At 47.3% G+C, this 14739-nt stretch overlaps 1 long non-coding RNA gene across 1 annotated transcript in view; it reads right to left on the bottom strand.

Annotated features, from left to right (window-relative positions):
* Positions 1-11561, bottom strand: part of LOC123328185 — a 47143-nt gene extending 35582 nt beyond the window's left edge. Inside the window, exon 1 of the long non-coding RNA XR_006542968.1 lies at positions 10805-11561. This is a non-coding gene — a long non-coding RNA (uncharacterized LOC123328185). The remainder of the gene's footprint in view (positions 1-10804) is intronic.
* Between the last annotated feature and the right edge of the window lie 3178 nt (positions 11562-14739).

Here is a 14739-nt window from a genome sequence, read left to right as displayed (position 1 = left end):
GGCCAGAGCCCGGGGGTGGGGTCCTGAGTGTTCAGGGTGGCTGGAGCATGGATGCTGTAGGAGTGAGCTGGAGTCACACGCATCAGTCCTGTGGGCTGTATCAAGGTGTTTGACTTGACTCTAGACCCATGAGAAGCCATAGGGATTTTTCAGCAAAGGACGGGCATGATTAGGTTTTGCTCTGGCTGGAGAAAGGAGAATTGTGTGGAGGACAAAGTTGGATGCTCCTGTAGCTGATGAGGAGAGATGACAGTGGCCTGGCCTGAAGAGTGACCACAGGAATGGGAAGAGGTGGGTGGGGTCCAAGTCCACAGAGCAGCAGGCTTTGTGATTAGCACAGCTCCAGGCATAAGGTAAATGACCCACAAATATCTGAAGGATAAGTGAGTAAATGGGGTACAATAATCAGGCCTTTGAGGGATCATGATGAGTTCAGAAGGGCCCCCAGAAATTCCTGTAGCATCCAGCCCAGGGGCAGCTTCAGGAAGCAGATTAGAAACAAAACTGGAAACATCTTCCTCTCTGCCTAGTCCTCCCCCATTGGCAGCCATGACCTGTGCCAATGGAGAGAGAAGGAGCAAAGACAGAGAGAGAGAGAAAGGGAAGGAATGTCAGGGCAGCCAGAGAAGAACAACAATTCACAGCCTGGCTCGACGGGCTGCCATCTGCGGAGACACTGAAGAAATTAGGTCCAGAGTCTGGAAGGGCAGGAGCTGAGAAGAATCAGATCAAAGGCTCGGGGGCCGGCCGCAGGCACCCAGGGCTGGCTGGTGACACGTGCGGCCACTCAGGTAAAGCGCCTGGTATGCAAGGTGTTCTGCAGGTGTTTGGGTTTCCAAGATGGAGCACCCACAGGCCCACTCCCCACGATGCAGAGCAACAGCTGGGAGCTTAAGACAGGTAGGTGGCAACCGCCAGAAAGAGAAACTTATTTACATATCAATTTTTAATTAGACAACTAATTCTCATAACAATTGGAAAAATAGTACAAATAAGGCTAAAGTCCCCATGCACCAACCTCCATTCCAGCCCCTCCCTCCCCTGTCCCCAAAGGCAACCACCCCTCAGCTTCCTAAGATCACCTCCAAGCCTCTTTCTATTTATTTACAAGTGCACATAATGTTGGAGAAGGCAATGGCACCCCACTCCAGTACTTTTGCCTAGAAAATCCCATGGACGGTGGAGCCTGGTAGGCTGCAATCCATGGGGTCGCTAGAGTCGGACACGACTGAGCGACCTCACTTTCACTTTTCACTTTCATGCATTGCAGAAGGAAATGGCAACCCACTCCAGTGTTCTTGCCTGGAGAATCCCAGGGACGGGGAAGCCTGGTGGGCTGCCGTCTATGGGGTCGCACAGAGTCGGACACGACTGAAGTAACTTAGCAGCAGCAGCAGCACATAATGTGCCCCAAATAAGCAAGTGACATTGTTTTGGAGGGTATCTGTTGCTTGCTTACTGTTCAGGCTGTGAGGAGCTGTGCCCTCCATCTATAGTTGGCTTTTCTGGTTCATAACCTGTCTGGAGACCTGCCCAGGTTTGTCCACAGGGATCTGCCTCACCCTTGCTAACAGGAGCAACGTATGTATATTATACAGTGGATTTGGCCAGTGGACACTTTAGACAAAGGTATAAAATCCAAAACACTGCATTCTTCAGTGCAGGAAAGTGAAAAGTGAAAGTGAAATTGCTCAGTCGCGTCCAACTCTTAGCAACCCCATGGACTGCAGCCTACCAGGCTCCTCCGTCCATGGGATTTGCCAGGCAAGAGTACTGGAGTGGGTTGCCACTGCCTTCTCCGCCTTTAAGGATAGTGTGGGCTAAAAACCAGAAGTATCTGGGGGTTTTTGTCATTTTTCCAAAAAACTATTGTTTATTTGTTTGGCTGTACCGGGTCTTACTTGTGGCATGTGGGATCTAGTGCCCTGACCAGGGATTGAAACCGGGCCCCCTTCATTGGGACCACCGAATCTTAGCCACTGGACCACCAGGGAAGTCCCAAGAAGTATCTGTTTTTTAGGACCTACCATATAGCATAGGGAACTATAATCAATATCTTGTAATAACCTATAATGGAAAAGTATATATAAATATAATAAACATGTATTTTTATTTAATTTTTAAAAATAGATTAAATCTAGAGAGAAAAAATAAAAACACACAGAAGTACCTTCAAAAAGCTCAAAATAAGGCCCAGATTGGTAGATTCAGGAGCAGTCTTGAAGCTTGGAGGGAGATGTGGTGAGTGTCCACCTTCCACAGTGAAAACCATATTTGGGGAACAGTTCAAATGGATGATTGAAAAGAGCTGCCATGGGTGAGAAGCTGGGCGGAGAAATTGCTTCCAGCCTTGCACATGCTTGGTTTAGCCAATACCACACCCAGCTGAGGTCTTAAAAGAAGATTCTCTTAGCCCTTCCTTGGGGAGGAGTTGCAGTCCTACACTGGGGCCCAACCTGACTTCTGAGCTCAAGCAGAGAGACCTCCATCTAACACGCTGGCAGAAGGGAAGACGGAGGTGACTAGGAGTCTATGGTTTGTGCACGTCTTCATCAGGGCGCACTGACCTGACTCCTCACCCACAAGCACACATACCACTAAATTCTTGGAGACAGACGGGTCTTGGATCATTGTGGCTTCTATACTGGGTCCCTTCAGATCAACACCTGAGCTTGGAGGACAGTCCAGGCTAGACTCCATAGACACATCAGGTCAGAGGGTAAAAATCAATGTAAGGCCAAGGACGCTGGGGTGGGGCAGCGGGGTCTCTTCAGTGACCCTATCCACAGGTCAGCACACTGTGACCCATGATGCCTGAAGTTCCATGCTACAGTTCCAGAGCTTGCTCAAGGCCCTCTTCTTCATCCTCTAACTCCACTAGCCTGAACTTCAACCATCTGGGCTGAACACCCACTACTCCCACATGGATGAGCTGGGTGGGTTGAAGACCCACAGGGAGAGACCCACAAGGAATGTCTGTTCTGGGCTGCCACCCTGTCTTCAGGTCACTGGCTTTGATCCTTACAGTGGGTTTCAGGCAAGTGACCCGCCCTCTCTGGAGCACACTGCCCCCATGACATAAATGGGAGCCCAACAGTGCATTGCCTACCTTCCAGGGCTACTGATGGCTCAACATAAGCTCTGGTGTGCTGCCCAGATGAGCATGGGCTGGGCGAGCTGGTAACATAACTCTACACTAAGCCTCAGTCTTCTTATCCATGAAATGGAATAACAAGAGCCTCCACCTAATAGATTGTTATGGAGACTGATGTAGATACTGCAGGAAGCACCCAATACAAGGAAGGTGCTACTAACCATAACCAAAATAATAATGATATGTAATGAAGATGATGAGCATGAGAGCCTGGGATGTGTCGCTAGCATCTCACTGAGGATTTAGCCTCCAAGCAGACAGAAGATGCTCAGCTGATCCTGAAGAAGATTCCAGGTTCTTGACTTAGTTCTTCTGATAAGAGGGCAGCTCCATCTTATCAAGCCTCCACCCCCGCCCCCAACCTTATCTCTGCTGCTGCTGCTAAGTCGCTTTAGTCGTGTCCGACTGTGTGCAACCCCATGGACGGCAGCCCACCAGGCTCCCCTGTCCCTGGGATTCTCCAGGCAAGAACAGTGGAGTAGGTTGCCATTTCCTTCTCCAAAGCATGAAAGTGAAAAGTGAAAGTGAAGTCGCTCAGTCGTGTTGGGCTCCCAGCGACCCCATGGACTGCAGCCTACCAGGCTCCTCCGTCCATGGGATTTTTCAGGCAAGAGTACTGGAGTGGAGTGCCATTGCCTTCTCCGAACCCTATCTCAGTTCTCACAAAATCTCCTGACCTGTGTCACCTGGGCACTGTCATAGCTAAGTTCAGCTGTAACTAACTCTTGGGTTCCAAAATCACTGCAGATGGTGACTGCAGCCACAAAATTCAAAGACGCTTGCTCCTTGGAAGAAAAGCTATGGCAAACCTAAACAGTGTATTAAAAAAACAGAGACATCACTTTGCCAACAAAGGTCCATACAGTCAAAGCTATGGTTTTCCCAGTAGTCATGTATGGATGTGAGGGTTGGACCATGAAGAAGGCTGAGTACCAAAGAATTGACGCTTTCGAATTGCAGTGCTGGAGAAGGCTCTCCAGAGTCCCTGGGACAGTAAGATCAAATCAGTCAATCGAAAAGGAAATCAACCCTGAATACTCATTGGAAGGACTGATGCTGAAGCTGAAGTTCCAATACTTTGATCACCTGGTGCAAAGAGCCAACTCACTGGAAAAGACCCTGATGCTGGGAAAGATTGAAGGCAAAAGTGAGGTAGAAATTACTAGGCAGTCAGTATAGAACTCTGAGACCTCAGTCTTGTGTTCAATAAACATCCCACTCCTTTGTCTTGAATTCCTGGAATGTGTCTTTAGTCTGATAAATTATCAGCACTCAGATCCAGGGAAGGGCAGTAATTAAATTCTGTTCCATGTGCTTGAGGGAAAAACAACTGGTGATCATTAATCTTAAACCCATACATCTGGTCCATGGTAAAATGGCCACAGGGTATGAAAAAGGGTGGTGACTTAATCCAAGGATCAAGAGAAGCCATAAAGATGTTAAGTATCTTGACCTTTAAATTGATTGGTTAGAAATAATGTGATTTAAGGAAGGATATAAAATCTGCGGTAAGTCCCACCTTTTATCCCCCTCTCGGTGTCTATGCTGAGAGCTTTGTACTTTCCTCCTCTTTAATAAATCCTATTTGCTTGCTACCATGAGTGTCTGTGTGTTCACGGATTCCATTCTTCAGCTCTGTGGACAAGAACTCGGGTTCCCGTCTCAAAAGGAGAAGCGGGCAGCAGAGGATGTGATGGTTAGATAGTACCACTGACTCAATGGACGTGAGTCTGAGCAAACTCTGGGAGAGAGTGAAGGACAGCGAAGCCTGGTGTGCTGCAGTCCATGGGGTCACAAACAGTTGGACACAACTTAACATCTGAACAACAACTCACTCGGTTACCCCTACCCTGGACCGCAGGCAGGGTGGGCAAGACAGAGTGTGACAAGCAGGCCCCTCCCACAGTTCACACCGCAGGTTAGTGCCCACCACTTACTACAACAACGGCTGATGGTCCTGGGGTGGCAAAGGGTCTTGCAGCAGGAGGTCCTAAGGAAACCTCAGGATGGTGGGCCAAGTAGGAGAGTAGAGTCTTTGCACTCCCTCCTTTGGTTGTTTTCATTTCTGTTGGTCCCCAGGCAGCACTCACTGTGCCGTACTCCCTCTTCCTCCTCCCCTGGGGCCTGACACCACACCGGATGTCTGAATTTTATCTTTTCCTCCTCTCTAAAGCCTGACATCAGAGGCTCTCTACCTCCCTTACACTAGACTGGAAATAACTTCCAGAAAAACTCCTAAGCTACCCACCCCAATCTGCTGGAACAGGTGGCCTGAGCTCAACTGTGTGGCAAGGAGGGTTGTCACTTCCAGAATCTCAGACGCTCCAAGCTCAAAGGCCAAGTCCCAGCCGCATAACAGATGAGGAAGCTGAATCCCTAGACGGATGCAAAGCGCCCAGATCACTGCTAGCAAGGGACTACCAGTCTTTCGGCTTTCACCGGCCACGCAAAATCAACTCCGCCTGGATACCTCCATCACGCTTCTCAGCAAAACGTGGTTATAAACCTGTTCGCAGATCTTTCTTAAGGGGGATCTCTTGTGGCTGCGGCCTTGGTGAGAATCATCTGGGCAGATTCCACATTAAACGTGGCCTTGGAGGTGGCAGAGCCCTGCGGCCCCCCATCACAGACCCAGGAAAAGCGGGACAGGACACCCCTAGAAGTCTCAGGGTCTCCACGTGACCATGCCACACGCTCGAGCGGCCCCGTTCCTGCTGGGAAGCCCAGGTCTCCGCTTCCAGCCGTGAATGCACGCGCTCGGCTGTCGTCGCTGCTCTGGAAATTCGGGGAATTTCCTGTGAAGTCTGGAAGCCCTTTCATTCCAGCACCCTGTCCTCTAATTCCTGCCGGAGCGCTGAGGTTGGGCAAGCGGGTCGAGAGCCCCACCCCCAGGCCCGCGGCCAGCAGGGTGCCTTTGCCTGGGTGCGCAGCGCCACCTGCGGACCGATCGCCGAGCCCTCTCCAGCCGAGGGTCCGGTCCATCAGCCGACACCACAGCAAAGGCTGAATTGGGCGGGTGAGCACTGAGAAGGCAGTCGGTCCGGCAAGCACAGGATTCCAAGGGTTCTGAGTTCGAGGTTAGCCGGACGACTTGAACCCAGGTCACCTGTGAGGACCGCCAACCTCCCGGGCTGCAGTGAGGACCCCAGCTACTGAGGTAACATCCTGGGCAGCGCGTCGCCTCCTCTCCTGCAGTTTCCAGTCTCCCTACACTCCTCTTTGATGCCCAGTGGCTCACCCCTTCCCCTCCTGAGCGGCCTCTGCCTCCTTGCAACCTCCCTCAACCCTTACCACTGCAGCCAATTCTAGTTGCCGCTAAACCTCAAAGCCCCTCAGCAATCCTGCTCCCCAGGACAGGGTCTCCTTTCTTCGTAAGGCAACAGTCAAGCCAACTGGACGGACAGACAGACAGAAAGGTACAGTCCATGAGCTGAGTGAACACTGATGTAGGAGGCAAGAAACTAGTTCAGCAAACATGTGACCCTTGGGGAATTTCCTCAACTTTGAAATAGGAGAGGTTCTGTTCATATCTGAAATGCCTTGATTAAAGTTCTCTTTCCATTATCCATACACAATGGCAAGAGATCATCTGGCCTCATCCTCTCCGAATTACAGCCCCTCTTCCCTCCCCTGCTCCTGGGTTGAATTAGTATGAAGCACCACCACAGACTCATCACCTGGACAACAGACCTGGGGAGGGGGCAGCATCTGAGAGTTTTGGGGGACCCCTTCCCTCCATCCCTTCCCCTGTGCAGCCTTCATTTCCCCCTGCACCCTCCCTACTTCTCTGCCTCCTGTTTGAACAACCTGTGCCCCCACGATGGGGCTGCCAGAATGGCCATCCAAAACACAGTTCTGACCAGGTCACTCCCTGAGCAGCACCCTCCAGTCGCTTCCCAGCGCCTCGAGGATGCAGGCCAAGATCCACATCCTAGCAGAGACAGCTCCTGACTATCTGCTCCTGCTTCTGTTTTCCATTTCCCTTCTGACCCTTCCCACCTTAGGCTTGAGGGTCCCCATACACAAGCCTATCTGTGATCCACTGTTGTAACATGGACTCTGTACTCACCCTCGCACTTCACTTACAGGGGCCCCTTTGCCAAGGAGGGCCCTTCCCTCTGCACAGCCACAGACACACAGCCACATGAGCAACTTCTGCTCTGGGGCTCTTCCCCCTCCCCAGCCAAGCTTTCTTGCCTCTGTGCTCAGAGCCCGCTGTGTTCACTTCTATCACTTCTCTTAACCCCGTTACATTAAAACGCAATTCAATGTTCTTGTTGTTCCAATTAGGCGCTTGTTTTCCCCCCTAAATTGTGAACTCCTCAAAGTCTGTCCTATTCATCTCCAAATAACTCAGACTGCTCCTGGGATCTCCCAGCCCATTTAGCTCTAGTTTAGATGAGTTTCATGGCAGACACGGCTAATTGCCTACCCAATAGCCATTTTCCAGTTCCTCCTTAATGATGGAACCAGGATTTTGCTCAGGGAGGCAATATGCCTGGCTGAAATAATCTCCTTCCTAGACTCTCTTGCAGCTAAGTGTGACCATGTGACCCACCCCTGGCAGAAGTCACTGGATGGGGCTTCTGGGAAAGCTTTTCAAAAGAGCACAGATTCATGCATCTGGCCTTTTTCCTTTCTTTCCTGGAACGTGGACAAGAGGTCTGTAGAAGAACAGCAGCCTTGCAACCATGAGGACAGAAGCCACACATACAGTGCAGTAAGACAGAAGGAACCTGGGTCCCCATGATAACTTGAGACACTGTACCAATTCTTTGTTTAAACCACTCCTTGGAGGGTTTTTTCTTAGTTGCAGCTGAATTCAGTCATAACTGATACAAACCATCTCCTCACCCAGGAGAATGAGCTCACATTCTCATCATCACCACTGATATTCAGCTCCTACTCATTTTTCTTTTTCATCCTGGAGCCTGAAGTGACAAGCCACCAGCCTTCCATTTTCACAATTTCACAGTGGGAGGTAGGTTAAGTGAAAATATTTTCGGTAAAGACATAGACATGCTACATTGCAGCGTCTCACATTTATTCAGACCAAAGAGTAGTAAGCTTCATTCTGAGAAGTCCTTCATTCACTCCACACCCCTAGGAAATATATTCTGATCAGGTCCATTCATGTAGTCCCCAGGTTCACACCCTCTTGCCTCCTCTCCCCTCTGTCCCTCTCCTCTGATCTTCCCTCCCTAGCCCTCAAATGAGCAAAAACCAAATTCCTCACATGTTCTCACTCACAGCAACTTAAACATCACCTCTGTGGCTTAGACTCCTATGAGCACCCTCACCTTCTGTCCTAGTTATTATTCCAAAGCTATTGTATTCCTCTCTACGATGAATTCTGTTACTAGAGGTTAAGAGCACTAATTTTTCACTCTCACTTCATTTATCTTGATACCATGTCTCGCACAATGTAAGGGCTCCATAGCATACAATTGACTGAAGGGAACCCTGAGAGACACACCCTGCAATACTCAACCACTATTTTAAGAGGTGCACCAACTCGATGGATGTGAGTTTGAGTGAACTCTGGGAGTTGGTAATAGACAGGGAGGCCTGGCATACTGCAATCATTGGGTCGCAAAGAGTCGGACACGACTGAGCGACTGAACTGAACAGATAGCCTATAAATCAAAGGAACAATTCTTCTGTGAGAAATGATCAGGCAAGAAAAAGCGTGATGGCAGATAGGTCCATCAACTCTTCTGTCCCTGTTCAAGTCACATTCAGTCTTGGAGCTCAAGTTTCCCATGAAGAACTTAGACCAAAGTTAGGAGGAATTTTAAATCTCATCTTTAAAAAGCTAAGAATGATATGAGACCCCTTTTCATACTGGAGAAGGGAATGGCCACCCACCCCAGTATTCTTGCCTGGAGAATCCCAGGGACAGAGGAGCCTGGTGGGCTACAGTCCATGGGGTCACAAAGAGTCAGATATGACTGAGTGACTAACACTTTACGTATTGGGGTTACTTTTCCATTCCTTTGACTGTGCCCCTTTTTTCTTGATCAATCTTGACAAATGTTTATTTTATTAATCTTTTCAAACACTAACTTATAGGATTTTTAAAATTACCTCTAGCTTATATTTTTTTTCTCTTTCTTTGCTTATCTTTATTATCACTTTCCCTCACTTTCTGAGTTTATTCTAACTTCTTAAATTTGACGCTTGGCTCAATAATTTTTAGGCTTTCTTCATTTCTCGTATAATTACATTTAAGGCTATAAACTTTCCTATACATAATGCTTTGGCTGCATCATCATGTTTTGATGTGTGATATTTTCATTAGGGTTAAGTTCTAAACCTTTTCTAATTTATATTATGATTTCTTTAACCCATGAGTTATTGAGAAGTGTTTCCTTTTTCAGCTTTCAAAATAATGGGGTGTGGTGTGTGCAATTTCCTGTCATTATGGTTATTGACATCTTAATTGCTTTGTGATTAGATTATGTGGTCTGTATGACAGTAATCTTTTTGCAATTTATGAGGCTTACTCCATGACATTTCTTATAGTTAATCTCCATAAATATTCTGTATGTACTAATGTTTGAAAAGAATGTGTGTTGTTTTTTGTGTGCAAAAGTCAGTCCATTTCTATTAGGTCAAACTTTGTTTTGTTCAAATATTCTCTCTTTGTTAATTTTTTATCTCCTAGAAAAATCATTTAATAGAAGGATGTTAAAAATCTACGTTGGTCATAAGTTTGTGAATTTATCCTTACAGTCCTGTCCATTTTTGCCTTACATATTTTAAATCTTTTTTTTTGGCATGTCACTTAGAAGTGTTACATCTTTCTGGTCAAGAATGTCCTATGGTTATGAGATACTCTGCTTCTGTCAGTTACACCGTTTCCCTTAAATACTATTTTGTCTGATAGCAGTACCACCACACCACTTCTTTGGCTTAGTACTTACCTTGCATGTATTTTCCACACGTCTACATTCAGTTTTTGTGTATCCTTATGTTTTAGTTATGTTTCTTGTAGACAGCATATAAGCTGAATTTTGCATATTTAAGGAATAAATTTTTATCTTTTACTGAGATTTTTAGCTACTTTATGTTTATTGTGATTAATGATCTATTTTAATTTATTTTTTCTATCTTACTTTTTACTCTACAAATGTACCACTCTGGTGTGGGACATTGATTGTGGGGGAGGCTGTGTGTATGTTGGGGTAGATAGAGGGTATCTGGGAACTATTTGTACTTTCTGCTCAATTTTACTGTGACTCCATAACTTCTCTAAAAATTAAAGTCTGTTTTTTAAAAGAAAGGGAAGAGAAAGAAAATGACAGACCCAGATCAGGTAGCAATCAACTCAAGGTTCACTGTGAAAGCCAGAGGGCCTCTGCGGACACCTTCATCTCTTTTACTCAAAAGGACTCCTGGGCTCAAACTCAGGTCCCAGATCTAATAGTAAAGGTAGCAATGCTACTAAGAAGGCAAGTCTTTCAATCAAAGTCAAAACCTTCATAGCAAGAATGGGACCCTGAGATATAGAACAGATGACATTGGGTGAACAAGCCCAAGAATGTTGAACCCCAGATGACCTGAATCCTCAGGATAAAAAAGAAGCTCCTTCCTCTTTGTTAGAGAAGAGTGGCCTCTCTAGGCCTGGAGACCACAGAGAAACTTTACCTGAGATAGGCACCTCCCGAAATGATTCTTGGCTTTCTCAGGATCTTCATGCACCATTACTTGTTGTCTTAAGCCAATAACCAGGGTCAGGGTTCAGCACAGCCCAAGAGGAGAAGCACAGTGCCTGCTCTGGGAGAAAACTGCTCACACATCAGAGGAGTGGCAGTCCCTGGCTGCCGAACACCTGTAAGAACCATGGGACCACATGTGGGTGTGAATCCTGAGAGTCTGGGCTTGCTCTAGTTGGCTAAAGATAAGGCTGAATATCTTTTCTATTTATTAACATGGGAACATGTCTGTGTCTTGGCAAGGACTGAGGCCTTATTCAAGGCTGGGCTCAGTGATGGCCTGTGGCCCAGGAGATAAAGATGATAGAATGTTGGCATGATATTGAGGAAGGGGTACAATTCTCAGAAAGGTGGGACTGTTAGAATGGGTCTATTATGTGAAAGAACAGAGCTCACTTTGTTTTATCAAAGCTACCAGAGCCTAACCTCATTCTAAGGCAATAAAGATGGCACTGGAAAGGGGTTCACCAGCATCTTTTAGCTCAGTGGTAGTTGTGGCAAATCTCAGCAGGACAGTGTTGAAAACAGCAGATACTGTCATGGACTTGGAATCCCTAGAATCCTAGTGGAGATGCCAGGATTCCAGGCAGGATGATGCTAAGATGAGCGTTCCATCAGCAGGAGCAAGGTAGACATAATTACCGTAATAGGCAGCAGGGCTAGAGTAGCAATCAAGCCACCTTGTCCTGTGAGAATCTAATTGGTGATTGCTAATCGGTTATGCTGCTCTGAGGGGCATGGTAGATAGACAATGGACTAGAGCGTTATTTGATATATATATAGCCAGAAAGAAAGGAAGGAAGGAAGAGGAAGGAAAAAAAGGAAGGAAGGAAGAAAGACCCCAAAAAACAAAAAAACAAAGAGCTAGCAAGCAGAAGCTGTCACACTGAAATGCAGTGTTTCTGCATCCAGTTTCCATGGTTCTTAGGAACCCTGAGTTTGAAAAGGAGAGCCATGATTGGAGAGGAGATCAAATTGCCTTGAGAAAGGACCCAGCATTATGATCCCAAGTATAAATGGTAAACCATTTCCTGATTCCTTCCCCCAAAGTCCTGCAGCCAGTTCCTACAGTAACTGTACAGGGAAAGGAGAACACTCAGACTTTTCAAGGAATCTTGGACACCGGATCTATCTGGCATTGATGCCAGGGGAGCTGAAATGGCACTGTGGTCGTCCAGGTAGAGTGGAGACTTACGGGGGTCAGGAAACACAGGATGGTAAGAGGGGTGGACCCTCTCAGATCACGCCCTTGGTCTCTTCTGCACAGTGGTGGTCATGACGGCACTAGCCACAAAATGAGAGATCTGAATGACACCTCACAAGTCCACATAATCATCTTGACCAGTGATAAGTGCCCATTTATTTTACAGCTTAATAATAAGAAAGCTGGCCCCTAAGCCAATCATGGAAAAGCAGAAATATTTAGGGACTCCCCTGGTGGCCCAATGGCTAAGATTCTGTACTCCCAATGCAGGGGGTCTGGGTCCGATCCCCGGTCAGGGAACTAGATCCCACATGCCGAGACTAACAGTTCACATGCCACAACTGAGACCCAGTGCAACCAAATAAATAAATATTTTTAAATTTTATTTTTTTAAATAATAAACTTATAAAAAATAAACAGTCTCCTCACTAACTAGTCTTAAATACCACTCAATACCCCAGGTTCTCCGTGAGAAGAGACTATGCCTTTTCATCAGCCTTTCCCAGTTTCTCCTGGTGTCTCTGCTCTCCGATTTAAGAGCTTATTTTCCCATAGCATGGATGTGGAATGGAGCACACTTCTGGGAATCAGGAGCCAGGGCCCTAATCCCAGTTCTTCCCCAGCCAGCTGTGTGACCTGGGAAAAGTCCCTCACCCTATTCAATTCCCAGTGTGAAATAAGTGGGCACATTTGATGCCTACCAAGCCCTTTTGTTCATCTCCAGGGCTGCCGTCTATGGGGTCGCACAGAGTCGGACACGACTGAAGCAACTTAGCAGCAGCAGCAGGACCCATAGACTTTACCAAGACCAAATTCCGATGCATACATCTTTGGGACCTCAGCAGTTCAAGGAAACTGAACTTAGTTACAATGGTCTCCTTGCAAAGACCTCTAGAGTGATTATCTAACATAGTGACCAGCTTGCTTCTGCTGGGAGGTACCCTTCCAAGTTCCCAGGTAACTCAACCCAGAGCTAAGGAGCCTACGTGAGTTTTGCCTTGAGACAATCCAGGAAGAAATCTGTTTCCCACGCCTGCCCCCAGGCACACCACTCTTCGGCCATCCAGTCCGTGCTTCCTGCCATCTTGGAATTCTGCACGACCTCAAACTTGCCATTTGTGTCCTCTTTGTGATGCTGTTTGCTGCCCAGGCAGGAGGGGAGGTGGGAGGGAAGCAGGAAGCAGGGTGGAGGCCCCACGAGTCTCACTCCCAACCCAGCCGTGGGCTCCCTTTAATCAGAGACAGGCCTGGTTAGCCTAGGAATGCCTATCTTAGGCAGATGTCTGCTACTTCTAGAAACCTTTTACAGCAGCCACTTTCTCCTCGCAGACTTTTGGCAGCGCTCTCTCCATTTCTTCATATTAATAATGAAAAAAGAAAAACCCTCAACAAATGTGCAGTGAAATGAATCTGCAATTAATTTTAAATAAGCTTAAAATTCCATCGAAATGCCCTCCCTTGGTATTTTTATGGGAAATGGTTTTTGCTAGATATGCACACCATAAAGATCCTGAAACATACGATAGACAAAATCCTCTTAGGCATGCTAAAGGATAATTTGGTTTTCCTCAAAGCGACATTTAAAAAAATAATAAATAAGGGATAGAAATAAGCCAGCTTTTAAGGAAATATTAACCACTAACCTATAAACTGTCCCAAAAAGCAATCTTCCTACTCAGGAAATTTAGCATACGGTTCTCTCCCAGCTTAACCCTTTTGCTGTTTCATATCTTCATGCATCTCTGACTTAAGCCAAATCACTTAAAATTCCTCATCTCCAGAGGCCTAAGAAGGCCTGTTCTCGTGCATCTCGTGCATCAGCAATGACCCTGAGACCAGAGGCTTCGCCAGGTTGGTCTGGCTGCAGGTCAGCCCTGTGCCAGCCAGGAGGGGCAGGCGCTCCAAGGCACTGGGAAGCTTTCTCTTCCCTGGCCTCCCGGACATTTTCCAGATTCAGTTCTCAGGCATCCCCACCCCCATCTGAGCCCAGGCCAAACCTTGGCTCCAATAATAACAAAGAGGCCCAGAAGATGAAAATCTGAAGTCCTCTCCCTTCCAGTTGAAACCAGGTGTGATGTTGGCAGGGAGATGTCCCAAGCTCCAGAGAGCCAGATGAAACAGTGCTAAGGCAATAACCCGAGAACAAGCCCCACGTGGGGCCAGATGCCCAGACCTTTCACTCATTTCACTATAAATGAGTTTCCTTGGGCAAAATAATTCCTTCCTTGAAAGAAAATAACAGTCAAAGGCCAAAGAAAAGAATTAGGAGAGGGGGGGAAGTGAAAGGGGAGGAGAGAGAGGCAGGAGGGAGGAGCCTCTGGGTAGATGGTTCAGGACTTCCCAGAGAGCTCAACCAGGCCTCTGCATTCTCCTGCTTGGAAACTCCTACCTTGATGTTTACAATGGGGAACAGCCCTAAGAGGATGGCCCAGACTTTGGGCGAATGCTGTGTCCCTCAGCAGGGAGACATGGCTTTGGGATGGTTTCCTGGCCTCCCAGAGAGCTGGATCTCCTGGTGCCCTGGGGTTGGCAGAATCCCAAGGGAGGCATCTGAATACCAGAGTAAGGCCTGGGGCGGGGTGGATGCAGACAACAGGGTGAATTAGAAGGCTGCTCCCATCTCCTTGTGCCTAGGTGGTCACTCAGATGCAGGGACTTAAGAA

The sequence above is a fragment of the Bubalus bubalis genome, chromosome 11, assembly GCF_019923935.1.
Source record: "Bubalus bubalis isolate 160015118507 breed Murrah chromosome 11, NDDB_SH_1, whole genome shotgun sequence".
NCBI lineage: Eukaryota > Metazoa > Chordata > Mammalia > Artiodactyla > Bovidae > Bubalus > Bubalus bubalis.
This window is presented reverse-complemented; position numbering and strand designations above follow the sequence as displayed.